At 37.6% G+C, this 23,898-nt stretch overlaps 1 protein-coding gene across 4 annotated transcripts in view; it reads right to left on the reverse strand.

The window, feature by feature from the left end:
- ADD3 (adducin 3) overlaps nt 1-23,898 on the reverse strand; it is a 108,048-nt gene that overhangs the window by 65,659 nt on the left and 18,491 nt on the right. The window lies entirely within an intron of this gene.

Consider the following 23,898-nt stretch of genomic DNA (forward strand, 5'->3'; position numbering starts at 1 on the left):
AACTGTGTGCGTCTATATTCTTTTGTATTATTGTACTGCAAATGCATCCCTGGGCTCTGCTACCTGTGCTGGCTATCTCATTAGTACACTACTAAAGCCTGGATTATTTAATGCTAAGTTTCAACCCTAAAGAATGAGTTTCTGGGAAAAAAAATAACATGCACCATAAATAAGCAGAATTACAGAAAATTAATTTAAAATACACTACTGTTGCAAGATACTCCAAAATAAAAACAAAAACCACCAAAAGAGCCATGCTTGAAATAAAAACTATTATTACACATGTATTCAAACAGTGCATTTTTCCAGAATTGCTTTGTTTAAAAAGGAAAAAAAGTCTTTTTCTCACTCACTTGAAAAATAATAGATTTTTCCATATGCTTATATTTAGGAATGAACAATGTGTTCAGCATTAATACAAGTAAACAGGCACAGACCTATTTCATCTACCTTCAGGTCTGACGGGAATAAAAATTTAAGAGTGACAGAATCATAGGTTAGCTAGGTGCTCATCTTTGTGGAATTAGGGCATATTTGTCCATTTTTATCTCCTGTCAACTGCTCCCAGGAAGAGTCTGCAAAACCATAGCAGCGACTAGAAAAAGAGACTGGAGAAAGAAGTGGAAGTATACTGGCATCAGAACGTCCTGTTTAAAGTAGAAGCACTCCATAATGTAAGTAACGTAAGCACTTTAATATGACTGTTCATTCTTGGCCTGAGCACAGTTTATTTTTCATCTACTTCACACTACTGGAGATAACAGAACGCTATTTCTATGGAAAGTTCCTTATATGTTATTTTAAGTGCAGCCTTCATCCACAATAAGAGATCTCCTCTTACGCACTAGCCGCTACTGTTTTTAGAGAGCTTCTACAGAGCACTATCTGATCCAAAAATTTAATATTCTCCTTAACAGACCCACGACTGGCAAAATTTCCTAATTACAATGTCTGACAGAACGCAGAAGCCTGGGTTTATCAGGATGTCGATCACTGTTTTAGTCTTCCCCAGCACTCATTACTGCCATAGAGCAGCACGGTACCACTCATTTTGGCTGGGTTACGCTTGCTCCGTGCAAGCATGGGGTACATGGACAGCACCCAGCAACGAGCCCTGGATGAGCCAAAGCCTCCAGAGCTGATGGCCAAAAGAGGTCACAACAAAACCAGCTGAAGGCAGGAATCTTAGGACAAAGAAAACATATGATACACTTTTGAGCAGATTTTTTTTTTGCTGCCACTAGGTTTTCATCCTACTCCCGCTTTCCTCTTCTTCTCAGAGTCACTCCACATACTTTCACAATATCTTCTTCCCTTCCCAAATTTAAAATTCCTATCATCAAAAAAATGCTTCCACAATTGCAAAGCTACCATGAGATCTAGTGCCATGCCACAATTCATTCTGCTTACCTAGAAGGTATCTTTTCATCCCTTTCTATCCAGCCCTTAGGGATTGGAGAGAAATTCCTCTTAGTCTTTAGTCTCTATAGTGAACATTAAATGACTCTATGGCCAAAAGTAAAGTTATACATCCAGTAACAAAGAATGCAGACAATATTTTGAGTAGGGAAAAAAGTAAATCTGAAAAGGATTTAACAGTCACATAGTAAACAAACAACCCAAAGCCAACTCTCAACTTGAAGAAAATAACAAATTCTTGGAGGAATGAACTAGGAAGAGAAATGGATTTTAATTCAAGATATGTCATCAGTCAGACCAATACAGAATATGAGCAGCTTCACAAAATTGGAATACATCTGAATTAATGCATACGTTAGAAGTTACACATATTATACTAATCCTAACAGTATATTGAAAATGCAAGTACAAATTAAATGATAAGAAAGAGTTTTATCCAAAGGAAGAAAGGCTTTTTGTGTTGAAGATATCATTTTTCTTTTTGAGAATCATTAAAATGCATAACCATTTTGTTACCTGAGTGCTCTCCTCCCCCAACTCAGTGAAACAATGTTTTAGAGCTGCATCTAGAAACTATTAACAACCATAATGATATATAGCCAAGGAATTGATGGGATATCCCCAAAAAACACCTCTGTAATGAAAACAGTGTTTAACTACTACAACCAGAATGGTTGATCAGTACAGTTTAGAAGCCTACGCTTCTGGTTTGATCCGAACCTTGAGTATAGAAAGAAAAACTTTAGTAAACATTAAAAAGAATTCTGAACTCCTAAGTGAAGAGCTAGCAACTATTTCTTTCCTTTTTTTTTTTTTTTTTTTTTAATAAACAAAACCATCAAAAGATTGTGCAACTCTAAGAAAACCCTTAAGGAAACAATTGGGAATTTTTCATAACATGGTATTTCCTTATACCACTGACCACAGGAATGCAAACACTTCCACCAAAAAGAGATTTCTTCATTGGAAACAACTGACAATCTAACCATGTTTCCATCTTTTCCACTCTCAGCTCACACAACAGATGATATAATAGGATACAGAAGTGTTGTACAATCACTAGCACAGCCACAAGATTTCTTGGGGGGGGGGGGGGGGGGGGAGGGGAGAAGAAGAAGAAATAACCCAACAGCTGAGAGGCTACAGAAAAAAAACTCCACACACAAAAAACAACAAAAAAAAGACTTCTCAGGGTTTGAGAGAGAGAAGAAAAGCAGAACTTCTTTACATTTAATTATTGACTCTGTTTGTCTGATCATTTAAATTATTTTTCCACTGCAATTTCTACTCATTTGTTGGATTTTCCCACAGTACTGTTAGCAGCCCTACTAACTACACACAGACACCTAACCCCCAAGTGTAACTCACTGTCAGTACCACGACACTTCAGAAGCATTCCCTGACAGCAAGACAGGCAGCTCAAGCTAGGAACACCCGAGCGCAAATTAGATTGTTGCTCAGTTTGAAAAGTGGCGGGAGGAGAACCACTGCAGTTTACCACTTGGGTCTTTTACAACACCCCTATTTTAATCTAATGAACAGGCTGCCCTCCAGTTTTTCAGTTTACAATAACTATTTGAACAGTGCTTAATGGCAGTACAAATTCTCCCTACAGGAATTAAAAGAAAATGAAAAGGAAAAAGAAGAAAAAAGAAAAAAGTTGGCATATCCTTGTAGGCAATGGCACTTTTGGTACCGAACATCCACCCGCCTTCAGACTCTAGATGAGGAGATGAAGCATCAAGAACACCCCAGAGGAAAGGCAAGACAAGCCTTACAAAGGAGAGACTTAATTTTCTTGACGGCTTATTAACAAACACCAAGAGGGTGTTCATTCTATCTTGGAGAATGAAATACATACACCTCGCTGGGCTTGATGTGAGCAAAGAGCGACTGAAACACACAAAGAGAAAGAAGAAATAAACATTAAATATGGTCAAAAATAATGGTAAAACAAGGTACAATGGTAAAAGCAAGGAGTATCATTAGGATTCAAAAAGGTGCCAGAAATCCAAAACGGTATTAGTCATCAGCACTCTGACAAATATCTGTCATCATAAATTTGTAACTCAGTTAAGCCAAGATTTTAATCAGGGCTGCAACTGTACTTAATTCTCCCCATTACAGCTGAAGGAGAGCAAGGTGGACAAGCCATAAAAAAAGAACAAAAGTGAAGAGTGCCAAAAAGACCGCACTATTTTCAGAAGGAAAAACCAAAATATGAAAGGCTGAACGTTTTATGTATTTAGTGTGCCAAAAAAGCAAAGTTGAGAATTTTGGATGGAAGGGAAGGCAGACAAATGTCTCAATGTCAGAAAGAGATGTTAGAAGAATTTGCTCGTGTGGGAGGTTGTTTACAATCTACCACAGAGTGATCATTACACTGGCAGTTAAGGAAAGACTTTTAAAAATAAAGATTTCCAATTTTGGAATTCCCCATTTTGGAATGAACAGAACATGGAAAAATCATCCACTTTCTTCAAAAATGAAATTGTAATCTGGCTTCGAGGCTCCATGCATGGACAGATGCGGCCACGAGGCTGAGCCGGAGGAGTGAAGAAACATATTCTGGCAGTGCCTTGGAAGAAGCAGTTCCCCTTACAAACCAAGTGTGTATTGCTCTCTAAATTTTCTGGACAACATGATAAAACAGCCATTGCAAATCTCCACCAGTGTTTTCACATACAAAACAATTCACCAAAGGTTACTGAATAGGAAGTTAGAATTTAAGCAAAGATTTGTTTAAAAAAGAAAGATCAAAAAGCACAATAGTTCAAAGAGATACGCATTGAACTTTCAAAGCGCTGACCTTTCTTTATAGCATACTTGCCACATTTGACAAAAACTCATCTTAGTGAGCACTGTGTTACCCTCTAAGGTAACAGCAGTTAGATTTTAAAGTTTTTTTTTTTTTTAATATAAAATGTATTCTTTCATAGTATCTGAGATTAGCATGGTTCGAGGCATTGCATTTTGCACTAAGAAAACCCAGGAATCCCATGAGCTGCTCCTGATGTTCCTTTCATTGCATGAAGCAATCGAAGTGCAGCAGCAGGGAGCATGTTGTACCCGAACAACATCCAGGAGACATCCGCTCAGTGATGGAGAGCGCACTGGCAGAACGCGACCGCAGTGACCACTGCAGACATCCCTGTGTGTGAAAATATTAAGTGCTACCTCCCTTGAGCAACCCCCCTCAAACAGGGTCACCTACAGCACGTTGCACAGGATCACGTCCAGGCAGGTTTTGAACATCTCCAGAGAAGGAGACAGCCTCTCTGGGCAGCTTGTTCCAGTGCTCTGTCGCTCTCACAGGAAATAAGTTTTTCCTCATATCCAGGTGGAACTCCCTGTGTTTCAGTTTGTGCCCAACAGTCATATTCTACAGCGAGGAAGCCAAGCAGAGGGCAGCTATGTGGCACACTAGGACAACATGGCAGCAGTTTATTCTCATGCAACAAACGAGATTAAAATAGTGACACCAAAAAAACGCAGACTGAACTTTGTGGAAAACTTTGAAGTTGGAGAATAGAGTACAATGTAGACTGCAGGTCACAATGATGAAGACATTACTGAGATACACTTGTGTAAGCCATCATAAACACCAGGTGCTTGTTATCCTCAAGCCACCTGCATGTCCTTAGTCTTGGAGAATAGTTTTAGAGAAGTTAAAAACACACAAGCCCTTCCCTTCATTTTATACAATGTTGAAGATCTAATCATAAATCACACGCAGGAGAAACTGGGCTTTATGACAAATAGTGCAGCAAATAGTATTTTTCCAGTTATTACTTTAACTAGATAGCAAAACAAAACATCAGTTGATATACCTAAATCTGTGCTGAGATTTAGAAGACTACTCATAAGCTTTATTTTCTTTTACTTTATTATTGTCAGTGTCCTACAGGAAAAAAAAAAAAAAAAAAAAAGCACTAAAAGCTTTTCAATTTAATTTTACTGATGATGCCGCATAGAGAACTACTCCGTGCTTAGACTATCCAAACTATGCAGGCTGTAAAGCAAGGCAGTATTTAGAATATACCACATATTTCCACAATTAGAAATGAATAATATCAAGCTACACAAAAAATGATTTGCTGGTTTTGCTTATAAGAGATAGTTCATTTTTGTTTTTTCCTATAGTTACCATATCAAGTTCAGAATGGCAAGAAACTAGTGAGTAGTCTACAAAACCTTCTATTCAAGCTGAATTTTCACTGCTATCAGTGGAAACTTTGGCCTTAGTAATGATGCAGAGTTTGATCTTAGACAAGTGTTAAAAATTAAACAAAAGCTATTGAAGAACTTTTAAAATGAGCTGTAATGTTTTCAGTTGAACTAAATACATATTAGAATGACATTATTTCAGACTTCTCTTACGATATTATAGTATATGATCTTACTTAATACTGCATTTTATCTTGGTAAGCTGATAAATCCTACTGTTAAGGCTCAGTGCTCAACAATTCACTGTTGTCAGGAATACAGCTATAGTATGGTACTTGTCCTGATTATTAATTCTCAGTAAGTTTTCAACATATTTTCAAGCAGGGTATTTTAAGTACTGCACTATTATTTGCACTAAACTTGCTTCAGATAAATACAGCCCAAGAATTGGAAAATGACAATTTCAGAAAACATCTGAACGGGCTTAGGGATCTGGATGCCAGGCACATCCTATGTGAGGCATATCTGAGATCCTGTGTGATCCCAGGAAAATCATTTGAGTATTATATATTTAAGCCTCCCCTTCTCCTTAAAATGAAGTGAAGTCCCTGCTGAGAATGGGATTAGCCAAGCTTTATTCATTACTATTTTTGAATATATTACAATCTTGCAAAGAGACCTGTTTCAGAGAGACACAATACAAGTGCTAACTGGCTTCAAAAAAAGATTGTCCAGGGGAAGTGAAGAGCGTACCTTTAACTTTTTTTTATAAATAAAGAAAAAACATAAAAATTAGATACAACACATTTGAACAAAATAAGTTAAGTTAGGCTTAGGTAATCAGGAACAAAAATCTACTAGCATCTTCCAACTGCTACTTGTCGGTGTAGGTAGGTAGGTCCTAGGTATCTATGTCCCTAGGTACCTACCTCACATCCTAATCTTTGTTGCTCTACTATTTTTTTTGCTCAACACCACAGATACTCTGGTATTCAGACTTTTTAGATTCTAAGGTCTCCTAGAAGAAAAATCCTTAAAATTTTTAAAAAAGGAAATGAAATGCAAAAGCGCTGCATGACTCCTTTCTCATCTGCTGCTAATGTAGGTTCCTAGATTTTTCTTCTTGTCCCCAAGTTTAAATTTCCTTGTTATTTTCTACTAGCCTTCCAGAGTCAATTCTAACTCTGCTTTCTACAAGCTCTTGTTATCGTCCTCAGATTGTTTGTTAATATGTAGTACTTGCTCCACATAAAAAAAACACACACTTTCAGCTTCTTACCAAAAATTGTCTACTCTAACCACTCCTCTGCAGCAGTGTCCAGGATCCTACTCCCAGCAACACATGGCTGTTTAAGAATTTTGGAAGTGCTAACAATTCTAAGAAACCCCACTTGCTGTTAGCCTTTGTGGCTCCATCCTTTTGTTTTGCCTCCTACTGAATGCCTTTGCATTTCAGTTTTTCAGCACATCATTTGACGAATTACAATCCTCCGCACTTCTCCAACAGCTTTATCTTTGGCCTTCTTCTCCTTCCGTCACCATATGTGCTCTGACACATGCATGTTTCCAGCGAGCATTCCTCTGATCAACATTCTTAGGCCTATGACTCAAATACACTATTTTACTGCTAAGCTGTTTTTCCTTGCACCATTTTTATTCTCAATCTGACAGCCACAAGGGGATGTCTTTAATCACTGCAAATTCAGACCACCTACTGATCTACTCAAGATACCCACAATAGTGTCTTTAATTTAAGAAAGGAAAGGGCATTTGAGGGGAGTGAGACTTCTGCTTCCTTGGTCTCTCAAACTAGAAAACAAGAGCAACTCCCCTATTCTCTCAAATATTTGTATTTGACACACTCTTCTCATTAGACTTGCATGTCCAAACACCATGCTTAAGTATTTGCAGCAATAGTAGGTACAGCAATGATGGTCTAAGGATAAAAACAGTGGAAATTTCATAGGTAATCTTCCTGTACTTTTTCATATGAAGTAAAAGAAAGATCTGATACATTTTTATACCAGATTTCATTTCAGAGCATGAATTTTGGATACTTTGTCATGTGACTCCTGCAACATCCATTCGATTGTCATTCTAGAGAGTGATGCAATTCATAAGTCTATCAGATCATTAACCTTTAAATTTCCCTTTGAGACTTACTTTTAATATGAGACCTACCAAACCCAGCTGATGACAGCCTGCCAGGCCTTGTGATGGGACCTTCCCTCAGCATTTCTTACCTCAAATACTCAGTTAAGAATTTAAAGAAGCAGCCTAAAGACAGGCAGGACAGCCTGCAGCTGAATGGTCAAAAGTCTTGATTGATTTTCTTCCTACACTTCCAATAGCGTTTCAGGCAATCAGCCCAGTCTTATCAACCTACGACATCATCTCCCATGTGGAATCTCAGCATCTGATGACATAGAGGTGAGCACAACGCATTTTACAAGATAAACTTAAACCATGTAGTAATATTTTCTTTGAGTATTAGTTTATGGACAAAGTCATAGCTGGATCCATAACAACACTTGCTACAAAGCTAATAATGATCAGTGTGCATATAGGTCTTTAAATCTTTTTCTCAGTTATGAAGTATGAAACACTTGCTTGTTGAAGCAAGCTGTATTTGGAAGATCATCATGATTTATAAGCAAAACAAAAAGAACGGTTTGTATCACTTTTCTTCCTACTTTATTCTAATATATACACAAAAATATGCCTCTTCATAAGTTACCAAAACATGCCTGAATTTAAATCACCATCATGAAAAGCTCAGTCTCACCCCCAAATCTGAGGAAGAACAGAAAACCAACTACATAATGTTTAAAAAATTTAACTTTGTATCTGTATTTTCATTTCTCACTTGTTCACTTCTGAGCTCTACAAAGCTTAATTCATCCAACCTCCACCCTAACCCCTGGGAGTATCTTGTACTTCCCAGCCATCTGGACTGTATTTACTTTACTAAGAAGAAAGTTAAAATTGTTCATGAAAAAAAAAAAAAATACTATCTTCCTATCATGACTGCCCAGTTATTTTCTAAGTTATTTTCCCAAAAGATTATTATGCCCTCTAGGGAGCTCTCAGTCTTTATTGTGAGCTCTGCAGAGGTCATACAACTTCATTCAATATTTGCTAGTGCTGCTTCTTACTGTAACAACAGAATTCATTTTTTTCCTTAATTTTCATCTCGTATTTACAGGAATACTTATAAACAGTACTCAATCTCATGTCTAATAGACCAGAACTCTAATAATTACATTAAATTGTTTATTTAGCTGGTAAAATTGACAGCTTTGCAAATGAAATGAACTATGGCTGAACTAAGATCAGAGAAAAATTCACAAAGGAACATACACAAGCAGTTGGTTTTGGAGTTGTATCTATTTTGACAGTGTTCTCTCTACCTCAGTAACTCTGCTAACTGCTAGTGCAGAATTTCTACATCTGTTCCTTCACCTTTTCTCAAAATAACCATGCTATGATACCTCTTTGAACACTGCAGATACAAATGTGCCAATGAAGACTTGCAGAAAACCAGGCATGCAAAAAAGTGCAAACTGCAGAATGAAAGTAACTCGAGCTGATTTCCACTTTAACAACCATATTTTCTTAAGAACTATGTAGTTTTTATCTGAGCTGCTATACAATCTTACCCTTTTGCTATGTTTCATAAACCTTTCTTTAAAGGCACATTATCTACCAAACGTAGCCAACTACAGTTTATCACTTGAAGTTATTTTACAGATTTATTCTACTCCTGTAGAAAAGCATCAGAAATCTGCATTAAATTCCAATGAACTTAGTATTTGTCCCTTCAGTACAGAGAAAATAGATGAAAACAATAAGCAATACATGATAGGTAGTTAACATTTTAATTAGGAACTGGAGGCTCCCAACACTTTGTAACACTTGAACCAAACACCTGGTTCATTTGGAAATTTAATTCAGTTTAATGAGCTAGTTTAATACCTGTGATCATGGAGAAATGCTAATGTAGAACTACACTGTGACATAAATTAGAAGACAAGTACTAAAACAAAAATACCTCCCATCTAGATAGATAGATATTTAAAGACAACTAATCGCTCTTATTTTTCAGTTGAGCCTCCAAATATAATTCAAAGAACTAACACTTCTGAGATATGATGGTTTTTAATGACCGTGCAAAGTATCGTCACTCCAGGCTTCAAAAAGGGCAAAAAGGAGGACCGAGGCAACTATAGGCCGGTCAGCATCACCTCCATCCCTGGAAAGGGGATGGAACAGCTCATTCTGGATGTCATCTCCAGACATATGGAGGAAAAGAAGGTGATCAGGAGTAGCCAGCATGGATTCACCAAGGGGAAATCCTGCTTAACCAACCTGATAGCCTTCTAGGATGGAAGGACTGGCTGGGCAGATGAGGGAAAAGCAGTGGATGTTGTGTACCTTGACTTCAGCAAGGCTTTTGACACTGTCTCCCATAACATCCTCCTAGAGAAGCTCAGGAAGTGTGGGTTAGATGAGTGGACAGTGAGGTGGAGTGAGAACTAGCTGAAAGGCAGAGCTCAGAGGGTCATCATCAGTGGCGTGGAGTCTAGCTGGAGGCCTGTGGCTAGCGGCATACCCCAGGGCTCAGTACTGGGTCCCATCCTGTTCAACTTCTTCATCAGTGACCTGGATGAGGGGACAGAGTGCCTCCTCTGCAAGTTTGCTGATGATACCAACCTGGGAGGAGTGGCTGATACAGCTGAGGGCTGTGCTGCCATTCAGAGAGACCTGGACAGGCTGGAGAGCTGGGCAGAGAGGAACCTCCTGAGGCTCAACAGGGCAAGTGCAGAGTCCTGCACCTAGGGGAAAATAACCCTAGGCACCAGTACAGGCTGGGGGCTGACCTTCTGGAGAGCAGCTCTGCAGAGAAGGACCTGGGAGTGCTGGTGGATGACAAGTTGACCATGAGCCAGCAATGTGCCCTTGTGGCCAAGAAAGCCAATGGTATCCTTGGGGGCATTAGGAAGAGTGTAATCAGCAGGTCGAGGGAGGTGATCCTGCCTCTCTACTCAGCCCTGGGGAGGCCTCATCTCAAGTACTGTGTCCAGTTCTGGGCTCCCCAGGACAAGAGAGACATGGAGCTACTGGAGAGAGTCCAGCATAGGGCTACAAAGATGATCAGAGGGCTGGAGCACCTGCCCTAGGAGGAACGGCTGTGAGAGCTGGGCCTCTTCAGCCTGGGGAAGAGAAGACTGAGGGGGGACCTTATCAACGTGCATAAGTACCTGAAGGAACAGTGTCAAGGGGCCAAACTCTATTCAGTTGTCCCGTGTGGCAGGACAAGAGGCAATGGGCAGAAACTGAAGCACAGGAAGTTCCGCCTGAAGGTGAGGGGGAATTTCTTCCCTGTGAGAGTGACGGAGCACTGGAACAGGTTGCCCAGAGAGGTTGTGGAGTCTCCTTCTCTGGAGATCTTCAAGGCCTGACTGGATGCAACCCTGTCTAACATGCTCTAGGTGACCCTGCTGAGCAGGGGGGGTTGGACAAGATGATCTCCAGAGGTCCCTTCCAACCTTACTGATTCTATGATTCTATGATTTTCTAATCACTTCTATGGCACTTCTGGAATACCACAAAGTAGAAGTTCCCTTACAAGCATGCAGGAGGCTGCATTCCACTGTGAATTCCTTACAGTGGGAAGAAAACAGTAAAAAAAAAAAAAAAAAAAAAAAAAAAGAATTAAAAATGTGATTTAACACACCCATGTGAATAACAGCTACTGAAAAACATACTAAAATACCCACACATACAAATAATGCAGAATAGAAAGTAAAAAATTGTTAAAAAGTCATATGTATATATTTGTTGAACACGAATATAATAGAAAAAGATAAGGTATCAAAAGAGGAAGAGAAGAACAAACCTTTCCCAAGTACAGTAAATAATCAATTAAATTGAAGAGGAAGCCCTCAAGAACATGATCAGAAGCAGAATGTTACCTAAAATACAGATAAGATCATAAAGGCACACGGAGCCACCATCTTAGCAACCCTGAAAGCTAAAAGCCACAGTAGCTCACTTTTAAACATTCCTACTCTCTGCTTATCCTTGTGTTGTACCTCCTCAGGCCAGCACAAGTGGACGTGTGCCCGCACAACAACCCATTGCCAGGGCAGCCTGAACCTTGACTAGTGCCCAGATCAGTTCCCTGGATTGGCACAAATGCTTGGACCAGCGTAATTAAGGGGACAAAGCTGAGGCGGAAATGTTTCCCCTAGCAACATTTAGCAGCTTTCAGTGCTCTGAAACTGGGGCCTAATGCAAAGTGAAGAAAACAAATCACATTACTTTTACTTTTACTTGCATTCTCTATTTCCAGTTTCTAGACTGATTCAAAAAGACTCCTTCCCAATTTTATTCCTCCTCACCCCCCAAACCCACAAAGCAACATCAAAGCAGCATCATTATGAATAAACACGTTTTGTCATAAAATGTGGCTGAAGCACAGTGAAGAGGCAACACATCTCTGCTTTAGGGAACACAGAGTTCCTTAAATATTACCATATCATTTATCACAAACAAATCCCCAGGAGATCTGTTACCAGTTGAGCAATATCTCCATTAACAAGGATTCTTTTTTGTTAGAATATGATTTCAAGTTGTTTGGATTTTCCCTAGAATTTGTAATATTTTCTTTTAGATGTCAGACATGGGCAATAATCAATTTGGCAACTACATTTCCTTTTTCTTTGAGACAAGCTGAATGCTCATGGATACAAGTTTTTACCTCAAGCAATGACAACAATTCATGGCTTAATCAAATGAGTAAGTAATCACAATTTAATCTGTTCTGTTTTCTTGAAAATCTGAGTTGGAAAACTGTCAGTAAGAGAAGATTCACTGCAATATCTGCAAAGCACTGATGATCAATATATATTGTAATTAGTGCATCAATCAGATCTTATCTCTCTCCCTCTATAACAAGGAGAATAGAAAGTGGCTTTCTTCCTATCCACAACTATGGTATGAAAATAATGTCTAAGAAAATCTGACAGAATCTGACAGAACAAAACTTCTGGTTTTGTATTGCTTCCATAGGAAACATAAGATCAGCTGCAGAAGGCAAATGAAACCCAATCTCACCAGACCAATTAGGGAATTGGATCCTGAACATCCAGAACAAGTGATCTGTAAGAAGCAGAGACATTTAGCTAGCAACCTCACTGTCAGGCACAGGCATTAAAAAGTCACTAAAGGCAAAACAAAAGGCTGAGGGGGAACACATGAATTTCTGCGTCTCCCCTCCTCACCGTCCTCCCCCGCTTTTGAGAATCATCTAAGCATGATGCATAACCCACTAACAACCAGTACCAGCTCTACGCTCATCAATCTACTCCTCTCAGGAACGGAAGAGATACTGATAAGTTACAATAAAGTTGGCACTTAATGTAGTCTGCTAATTCATATGTGACACTTCCTTTTAGACTTCAAAATCATTTTATGTTTTTTTTTTTCCAGAGGGAAAACAAATTTTTAGTTAGAAAGGCAGAAAAAAATTCTTTCAAAAAACTCAAAGTGAGTCAGGTAAAAGGCATCAGTTTTCAGGAGAGGGTTCCAAGCAGGGAAACGCATTTGGGATTCTCCAAGTTACCTTCCCACTGTTCTGAACACCGGGGCTCCAGAGAGAAGTCCTCCTCAGCCAAGCAGGCTCTTGCAATTTCCTGCTCTGTGGTTCTTGGGATACTATTGCAGAGCACTTACTTCTCCCTGCTCTGCAGATGGAGTTCAGGCCTCTCGTTCAGGATTCTTCTGGAGGTCCAAAACCATTTGAAAAAAATAGTAGTAGTAAAGATAGGTCCAAAGTGCAACTATGCTAGGAAATAACACGGAATGAGGTCCTCCAGGCAAAAATAATCAGAATTCTTTAGAGAATTTAAAATTGAAAAGGTATGTGGTTCACTTCCAAAACTTTAAAATGAAACATTCTTTCTATCTACCACCCATATAGTCTGTTACTTAACGATAGATGCTGCATGTGCATGCAGATCAGCAAGAGGCAGAAGAGGTTTTGTTACGCATTACTCTCACCATGCAGTGAGACAGTTTCTCCTCAGTATATATATAGGGTTCATTATCTTGAATTTGTGTTTCAAAATAAACCCAGGACTCATTTCAATTCAAGAACTGAATAGTGAATTAAAAAAAAAAATCCTTCCAAAGTGGTTTCAATAAAGGCAGTAGAGTGAAACTAATTTTGACTCCAGATAGACTGCATCAGATCCTGTTCCAGCTTCTTGTTTTGTACACATACTATGTTACTATGAATAGGAACATGATTATTTTTGCACAACTGTCTACTTTTCAAAAGGAAAAATTTAATACACTTAGAAACATCAGTGTTAAAAATCTTCCAAAAGCATCTGCCTGATGACCAACATTGTGAAAGAGAGATTAACAGTGCAGGTCTGAAATCCTGAATATGCTACCACACAGTAGGATATTATTCCTGTACACTATTCCACTGCAGAGAGCATTTCAGTATCCATCTATAAATCAATGGAGTCTACTTCAGGCACAGAAGTTTCAAAGTAAATCTTTCTAACCAACCTCCCCAATTAGTTACTTAAGCCTGTATTAAAATGCACAGCTTATAAATTTATAAACCACTGCAAAAATACCCAGAATAGGAAAGAAATCAAGTTCTTTAATTATACATACTAAATAATCCAGATAATGGCTTGCCACATGCATCATGCTGAAAATGAATTAGAGGGGGGATATTTTTGGTTGTACATACAGTGTGAAGATGTCAAGAATTTTTGATCTTTGGCAAGAACACCTTTAAGGTACTCTTTCACATTTGATAGGACATACATTCACCATTTTTTCTGTTGAGTCCCAAAGCCTTTCCTTACAGAATCTATCCTATAAGATATTCCAAAAGAGGTGAATAATATTTCCTCAAGTAGAAAAACACTGTCATTTACTGCTATGTTAAAAGCACTAGAAGTAACAATATTCTGCTTGTTGAATTACTGTTATTCAAGAAAAGCATAGTGATTTTGTTGCACTAAAAGTGTCCATAAAGGAAGGCTGCACTGATGACAACTCCTGCGGTGACAGGTCACTTACCACTGGAGAGAGGAAGAAAGGAATTCCCACAGCAGAGTCCTAACTTCTGTGACGGAAACGAGCTCCTAACATGCACTACAGGCACGTTAGCAGACTTCGTTTTCTTTATTTCAGACTGTGTCTTACATAAAAAACACCACAAGGGAACCTGAGTGTGACAAGAAAGGGCTAAGATTGAACAGGCAAAATTCTCATGTTAGATGAGAATGCCCAGGTCAGATGCATCAGGGAGACAGTATGAGCTACCACCACCCTTTCTGTATCTGGCACTAGAACAAATCCTTCAGGCTATGCCTACACTGTACAGCAAAAATCCCGTTTGCATGCAAACGCTTCTGAAGACAACGTGTGCAAGTGGAGATTCAGCTTTTACTGAGGCAGTTCCAAAACTCAAGTAGTTTAAGATATCAGTTGGAAAAAAAAATCTATTTTTAAGGAATTTTAGCTTTTGCATGATGACAGGAGCTATTTCAGCAACCAGCATGTATATCTTCATTGCTCCATGCTATCAATCTTAGACCCTATCCTGTTCTTCAGCTCTTAAGAACTTTTGCCACTCTACAAGTAAGCCAAAAGATAAAAAATTTCATACTGAAATTAGACTAATTTTAAGGTAGAAGGAATACTATAAAGAAATACAAATGCACAACTTCTTATCTGATAGTTAACTGGAACAGACTTAGCGATGCGAAATTTCTTGTTACGGAGCTGTGTCTGGTTAGTATCGCCAAGTTGAAAAAAAAGACAGACAGATTCTTTAAATCAGCTCTGGCAGGTTTTGTTGCAATAGCTGATGCAATTCTTGTTTGTCATTCGCCATAATTATGCCAAACAAACAAACTCACCAGGATCATTCACACTACATATATAGTACAGTCAGTTTACAGAACATATAAAAAAAGACCACTACCCAAATTTACTTGCATTCAAAGACAAATCCCTACTTTGATGAATGCCTGAATTCCTCAATTAGTTCAACTCATTCTGCCACCAAAGACAAAAGGAAATTCTTATGTTTAGATTCAGGAAGAGACTGCATTTCACAATACACATATTGATGTCCAAGTCCCACAATCCTGACTACAAATCAATACAAATATTGCAATTTAACCTGTCAAGTATTCAAAAACATACATTATCAGAGGACAAAAACATAAGCAGCTTTTCTTCCCTTCAGAAATCAAGTGTTTTTTTTAAATTCAGTTAAATTCAGTTTAAATTAAGCTAGGACATTATTTGCAACTTAGTCAAATTGACTCACTTCCACAGGCTTCTGCTGTATCCTTTTAACAGAACCCTTCTGGGAAGTGATCATTTTTCCTTCTACAAAAATATACACTGAAATGATACTCAAATGTGCAGTTCGAACACTACAAATGCAAGTTATTGCTGTGTTTCCTTACAAGAACTTCGAAAGATGGTTACAAGTGACAACAAAAGAAAGATGCCCCGCAGCCCACTTGCTTAGTAGCTAGGAATTTAAAGCATATTCTTTATTGAGCAGCAAAATGATGCTATTTAGTATTGTATATTCCTCCTCTAGAAAAGGTAAGATGAAGCCTAGTTTGACTCCAGATTCACTCTCCCAAATATTGCCAAGTCAAATAAAACCATGCAATCCTTTTCCTCACCTCTCAGTAAGTACTCTTCTATCAGGATTTATTGTACATGCTTTGATCCCTTCAACAGTAATTACTTAAAAGAAGAAAACATGCATTGATTAAACAGAGAATGCTTCATAAAAAAATGATGATACAAGATTCCAGGAGAAACAGCAGAGCTGAGCACAATTTACCAAGTCCTGGTCTAGAATAAAACATTACTGCAAAAGCATATGACTTCCTCTGTATCTGTACTTCAGTGACTTTATGCAAACCCTTACTGATCTTTGCAGATCACTGGTTTCCACTGTTAAAGTAGCTGAATTCAGGAGACAAAACAAATAGTCACTTTTAGATGCTACTTTGAAATACTACCACAAAGAACTTGTGCATTATTAGATGCACTTGAGCATCAGTTACTGAAAAGAGCAAAACAGGTTTACAATTAATTCACATCTTCAACTGCAGTCCGGCTATTAAATACTTTAAAATGGTTCCAATCCTGAGGATTTTAATCTTAGCTTTCCTTTTTAATATTTTACAGTAATATTCACCTATGCAGATTAGGAACAGGTTTGGAAATGTAAACAAAGGCTTGTTACCTTGTTAAACAGAAATTCCATTCAGTATAACATTTTAAGTGAGCTAGTGATATATACTCTAGGGAAGCAATAACTGATATTAACTAGTTAAAAGGTTCATGTCACAGTATAAAATTTAACTGCATGGTAGAATAATATGTACCACATTCAGAGAGGGCATGTGGCATTTTGCAGCCCTGCTACTTTATCTCATTTATTCATGGAACACAGGGCAGCGATTTTCACAGGGAACACGCTACTTAAATACACCATCTTTATTCCCCTTACTGTCTTCCATGCCATCCCCTCCTTCCTCACTTGTTGTCTTCTTGCTTCTTATATTTCCATTCAACAAAACGCAGAGGTTTGAATCTTTGTACGAAAATCACCTTAACTGTTTGAAAATTACATTAGGAACTGCAAGCTGTGAAATCTTAACATCTAGTGAACACTCTCCCAAGACTGGCGTTTGTTGAGCTACAGGCTTACTAGCAAAGTTCGTCATGTACCAAAGTTTCCTGTTATAATATTCCCCCTCCTCCTTTTTAAGCAAGATTATTCTCATCCTTAGAAACAGGAAGTTATTAAGTTCAAAATGTTTATACTAAATGAAAACATACACATTACCATGAAGGCTATTCAGTGACTATTGGGTGGTCTCAATCTGAATCCAGTTTCTGACCAGCAAGTGCTTGCCTCACAGAAATGATCAAACCAGTATCAATAAAGAGTAGTCTCAGAGACCAAGGAGTAGAAAGGTGTATATACAGTTATAAATTTACAGTTTGAGATTTTTAATTAAAAAGAGAAAAAAAATAACAGAGAGAAAGGAGGAAAGTTTAACATACACGCAAAAACCTCCCAAACATCTGTTTTCAGTAAGTACTTAAATAAATGTTTTCCCTGAATAATATCAGAAATTGGCTAGAGTTGTATGTTCCTTGGGATGAGATCAGTAACGTGCATTTATGCAATGCATTAGTTGCAGTAATGCACTCATGTTTACTTGTGTTAGTGTGTGGTTGAAGAGGGAAGTTTACAGACCACTGGCACTCTCCACAGATAATCTTCAAAACATTTTCAGAAATGATCCGTGATCAGTGTTTGCAACATGCCAACTTCTGGTCATAATGCTCTTATTTCTATACTCCTAAAGCATTTCAATTTTCCCTCTCAAATTTGTTAAGTATAAGAAATCCTAATTTTAGTAGTTTAAAAACAATACATTAATACGGTGGCCAGCAATACTTTCCATATAGAAGAAAATCTGACTGCCTTTCTCCCCAAACTGAGTAAGAGGGAAAAAAAATCATTTGTGATTTGAATTTAAAATTATACTAATCTCAATTTACTATTGCCCATCTTTCGCCAAGTTAGATTCTAGGAGAAATCAAACTTAAGTCCACTAGCACAAATTTTCAATTGCTTTTTCAACACCATCTGTCTCTGTCTTCTTAAAAGAAATTTCATTTTCTCACAAACCTCAAGTTTTTGCTTGTTAAATAACATCTCCTCAGAAAAGAATCCTTCCAAATAACTGCAAATAAGTTCCTTAGTAATTATAGGCACTTTCACAAAACTTGAATGCTTCTCCAGCTCACCCACTTACTTCCTGTGGACAAGCGGTACTTAAGAGTTATCTGGAGTTGTCTCCAGAAGTGCCAAGAACGTGATTCCTCGGCATTTTGATGTTCTGTGAACCAACAAGAACGGAACAGGAAGCCAAGAAACAGTAAAACATGCATATATACAAACAACAAATAAAACCCAGTAAGACAAACATTAAGACCTATTAAAAATATACTAAACAAATCAGGAAGAGACCGCAAGAATCTTCTATATTATGCCATTTTCACATGAGATTTACTTTTGTTTGGACCCACAGGTCAATATTAACGTTAAGAATTAATAAAGCTAGCAGTACAGATCAGCTTTCTAAAGACCAGCCACATCTGTTCAGTAAGGCCAATCTGCCAGCTGGATAGAGTCCCAAAAGCCTTTAAAGGGTCATCATTCACAGCAAAAGCTAGTACTTGGCTAAAAACCTTTTAGTCTAGCAACTTAAAAGGTAATATGTATTCAGCGAATTACATTATGTAATTAACTCATGTTTAGCTCTGGTAATTAGGCTGCTTAATTTTAATAAGTCTAATAGTCTTAATAGTCCTGCCTTGTTCAAGTATTGCAACAAAAATTCATTCTAAATTAGTGCCATTCTCATGCCTGAGTCAAAGAGTTATGACAGGGAATTATTTTCTTTTGTTAACAGCTAATGCAGTTAGATGAAATGGAAATATTCAAAATATTTGTTGAACACGCTATATTCCAAACAACTTTACCATACACGTAATCTATTACCACATGCTGGATTTCAAATGAAGTAGTTAGACACAAAGACATTGCTATATCTGTATAAAAACTGCAAAAGCGTCCTTTCAGTGTGTGTATTTGGTGGTAACCTACTATGGGACGGAACAGACTTTCACGGCAGTTGGCATTTGCCTCCCACCACCCCACAGCAAGTCTCTCACTGACACACAAGGTCTTAAGAGGCATAAAAAGTCCCAACAAGTTTCCACAATTTCTGAAACAATAGTCTGTGGGCCTATATGGAAACTGAAGCAGGAGTAACATAGGTCAGAGTCAGGCTAAGTCCCTATATATCCTCTATAGTACCAACAGCAGAACCACAAACAGGTCCAACTCCTTAAGTCCCTTTCCAAATCTCTAGAATTATTATTCATTCTAGACTACTCTGATACCTAGCAACTTCCACTGTTCCCTTCAAGTGTCTCAAATTCAGAAGAAAAGCCTCTGTTACACACTACTTCACCTACAGCTTTCTATGCAACTGCAGATGACCCAACTTTCACGTTAGAAGGATTTGGTCAATGCCCTTAAATACACTGGTCACCACCTAGATGTGCTATTTAGCATCACCATGACTGAAATACAACTGTGCAGTTTCCCACTGCTCTGGGGGTGCCACGGCTCAACGTCCTCTTTGTTATAGAAACTGTACCTTGCACATACCAGAGATATTTTCAGTTCTCTTCGTTCTGCTGTGCCTAATTTGATCCCAGTGGGTCCAGGCTGGACCTCATAGTTAGCTTCATCTGTATCACTTTACGTCTAAGGATAGAGGAAGAATCCCACTACAGCAGAGCTACCTCTTTTATAAGCTAAGAAGCCCATTTTTAAAAGAAAAGAAGAATTAAGATCAGCCTGTTAAAATCAGTCTGAGCAATCCATTTGAACAACGGTTTTGTAATCTGTAAAAATACATCACTGCTTGCAAATGGTTCTCTCTGCAGTGAGCAGGGTACCTGAACTTACTAGGCCTACATTGGATTATCAGCTCAGCGACTTAAGCCAGGCTTGTTAACCACACCAAACCATACCCCAGTGTGTCCATCTTCAAATGGAGACATCAGCTGTTTACCTTCCAAAAGTGCGGTAAGTTTTTTCAGACTAAGACATATTTCATCTCATGTTGCTACATAAATAAACACAGTACTATAAACAATCATTTTTATCTCACCGGGGTTATGTCATATGGTTTGCTTTCTTTAAGAAAGAAAACACATACATAAAGTGCAACCAGATGCTGCTGGCAGAGAATTGATTTAATATGGATTCATTTCTAAAAAACACGATCACAGATGTGGCCTACATCTTGAACCCAATGTTTAAGGAAAAAAAAAATCACTCTACCTATGATCATTTCACTTCTAATCCATTTTCTCTAATTCTCCTTTAGCATACAAAAATAGTTTCCTAGAACTGAAAAGGTAACACCCTCACTCTTTAGTATTTTCTCTACAAAAATAATGAAAACGTTCAAGCATACCCTTATCTACAAGACGCTGAACGTGTTACTTACAAAACTGCACTTTGTAGCAGCTCGGTGCTCTACTAGCTGTGAAAAGGCAACATTTCAGGTTAGAGTTAAATCTAAACCCAGTTTCTTCATTGCAAACAAACCATGCTTACCTAGGACTGCACCTAATTCATTAATTTATTTTCAAGTAATAACTATTTATTATTCTATACCTCCCAGAAGTGGGAAAACTTAAGACATTTAATCTGTTAGTGTTTTAAGTTAAAAAAGGAAATTCAACAGGTACATACAAGTTTTAGATCACTAATGGCATATTTAAAAACTCACCAACTTACAGAGCTTTCAGAGTAAGCTAACTTGAATTACATGATAAAAATTTAATTGGTTAGCTCTAGCTTTGCTCAGTTATCAAGAAGTTGCTTAATTCTGATAAAAGCCTGATCAATCAACAAAATGAGTAATATTCTAAATAAGAACTTAGTTCTTTTCTTTTATGCCAACTGATTTATAAAATACTACCAACTTAGATCAAGGAAATATGAATAAAATTCAAACTGTTTTCAAAACAGAATAGAAGAAGCACAAAAAGACCAACAATACCATTCTACATCTGAGGAGGTTTTCACCATATTTGACACCAAAGTATTTAAATATTTAAGATCATTACCCTTAACAAAAGCACTCTGGAACTGGATGAGACAAGGTCATTTTCATATGAATACTGAATTTAATGTTTAAGAAAAACTCTCTATATATGAATTTCACTCCTATTCCACATGCATGTTCATATTTATCTAAAATAAAATCAGAAAAAAAAAGAAAAAGAACAAAAAGTTTCATGCTTACTAAGGTTATTGCTTTGGCCAACTATTTATCAAATGAACTAAAGAAAGTGAAGCCAGGTCCACTGTTAGTGACATTATTTCAAATCAATAGTTGTAAAGAAAACAACCCCCTCCTCTAAATTATCTTTTAGTTGAATACTTGAAAAATAAAACTAATCAACTCTTATGAAAAACATCACCAATTACTTATAATTCAAGCTCAAGGCATGTATTTTATTAGCTGAGGTTATCTTTTCTAACCAAAATATTCAAAAGGTTATATTAAATAATGAAAAACAAGCTGAAAAAGAAAACTCAAATGCTACTGAGGATGAATTTTTTTAAAAGCTAAATATGGAACATTTAAGAATCTAGTTATTACCCACAGAAACATTTCATATCTCAGACACTTTTCTCCCTACTGAATCTCTTCTCTTCTGATGTTCTCCTTGCTGTGGACATACAGTTCCTATTTTTGCCTCAGAAAAATAAAGTAAGATGAAATGAAGGCAACTTCAATCTTAAAATCCTCTTAAGACTAGATAATTTAGAATCAACTATATTTACCTTTGGAGGCAGGGAGGATCTGACAGCAGCATTCTTTCGTAACTACTTGAAGTGACCCAAGCAACTTCTAACCAGCAATTTAAACACCCATTGCATTTGAATTAAGCATAATATTCAACAGGATTTAAAAAAAGGATATAGTTGTATAAACATTGTCTTTAGCGATGGTGTCAGATTAATTTGAAGTATGATGAAAAGTAGTTAACTGCTTTTTCAGAGAGGAAACTGGTTAGGAGGCATAAACAAGAGAAACTTAGAGCAGAGTTGAGCAAAGCATTTGCTGCTGACCCTTAAGCAAAGAGCTATTTAAGCTAGAGAATGTTAAGGCATTTGAACACAAATGCTCAGCAAAGCTCTTACTCAAGTTTTTCCAGAGAAAAATAGGATATACGATGCAGGTAGGCAGCTTTGCCCACACACAGTCTACATGCTGTCTAAAAATTACTTTCAAAGTTCAACTGTTACATCCTCACTCAAGAAGAGGAGCCCACCCAGGTATGGGTAAGCATCTAGTATTTATAACAGAACCTTTGTTAGCAAAGTTTTTTCCAAACATACAAGAAATCTCAACTCCAGAACCAGTCAAGTAAATCAAGAGCTTTTATTCTCAAGTCTACTTCCAGGTAGGGAGCTGAAGATATGAAGGAGTTTTGTTGTTGTTTTGATTTGGGTTTTTTTAGGAGGTAAAGATAATCAAATTGAATTGTTTAAGAATACAAAATACACAGGTGAATTCTCGACACAGCAAAGTCAATAGCAGAACTTCCATTCCTTTACTAGATGCCAAATATTTCACACTAAGGGCTTCATTGTTTATGGAACGGGTGAACACTAGCAGCTGTCACATACCTTAAGTATCTTCAAATATCTCAAAAGGAGAAAGTTAGCATACTGCAGCATTTAAACACTTCATTATAAAAGAACTTTTTTAAAAAAAAATCTCACAGCTCACATCTTTTCACAAGTTAAGCCAATATGCATATTGGATAGTTAAATGTTACAGTAATCTGAATAACGATCCAAGGACTAAGCAGAGAATTACTATCTGTACTATCATGGAGCCAACAGGATCCAAGGATCCAGGCCTCACTGCACACAGAATCTGTTCGCAGGCAGAACAACAGCAGTGTCCTCTTCACACAGCTGAACTGGGGTACCTTAATTATTAAGCTAAGTCCAAGTTAGGAGGTTTGCTTTATTTACTTATTTTAAAGGCTTCCACCATCAATAGAGTTCCCCAGAAAGTGATTCAGAACAGAAGCTGAGTAAGCAAAATGCCTTAGCTGGCCAAGTGCTACGAATACCCTTCTTCCCTTCCCCTCTCCTTCAGGGCTCTAACCAAAGAAAGATGCTGCAACTCAAGAGAAACTTACGGATCCAAGTCCAATGCACAAACCACAAAGCATGCTACTACTAAATGCTATGCTACTACTATAAAACATTTCATCTCACAAGTGAGAGAAGTTTCTGACTGTTCTGCTTTATAATCCAATCTATCCAATAGAATAAGCTAAAGAGAGCAATCAAATTAATCTGAAAACTACACAATTACATACTAAATTAAATTTTTGCCAGTTTAGTTTATCCCAGAAAACAGAGAGCTACAAGTAAAAGACTACTAGATCCTCAAGAACTAAATATTGTTATTATCAAGCAGGATCCTATTGTACAATATGCATTTATTGTGCAAGAAAAGCAGAGAGAAAAATGTTATTAGAACTGACCATAATGCACAGTGTTAATGTACTGCAAATGCTAATCTCAAATCATATACAGCTTTTGGCTACAGG

Source organism: Rhea pennata, chromosome 7 (assembly GCF_028389875.1).
Source record: "Rhea pennata isolate bPtePen1 chromosome 7, bPtePen1.pri, whole genome shotgun sequence".
In the NCBI taxonomy this organism is placed as follows: Eukaryota; Metazoa; Chordata; class Aves; order Rheiformes; family Rheidae; genus Rhea; species Rhea pennata.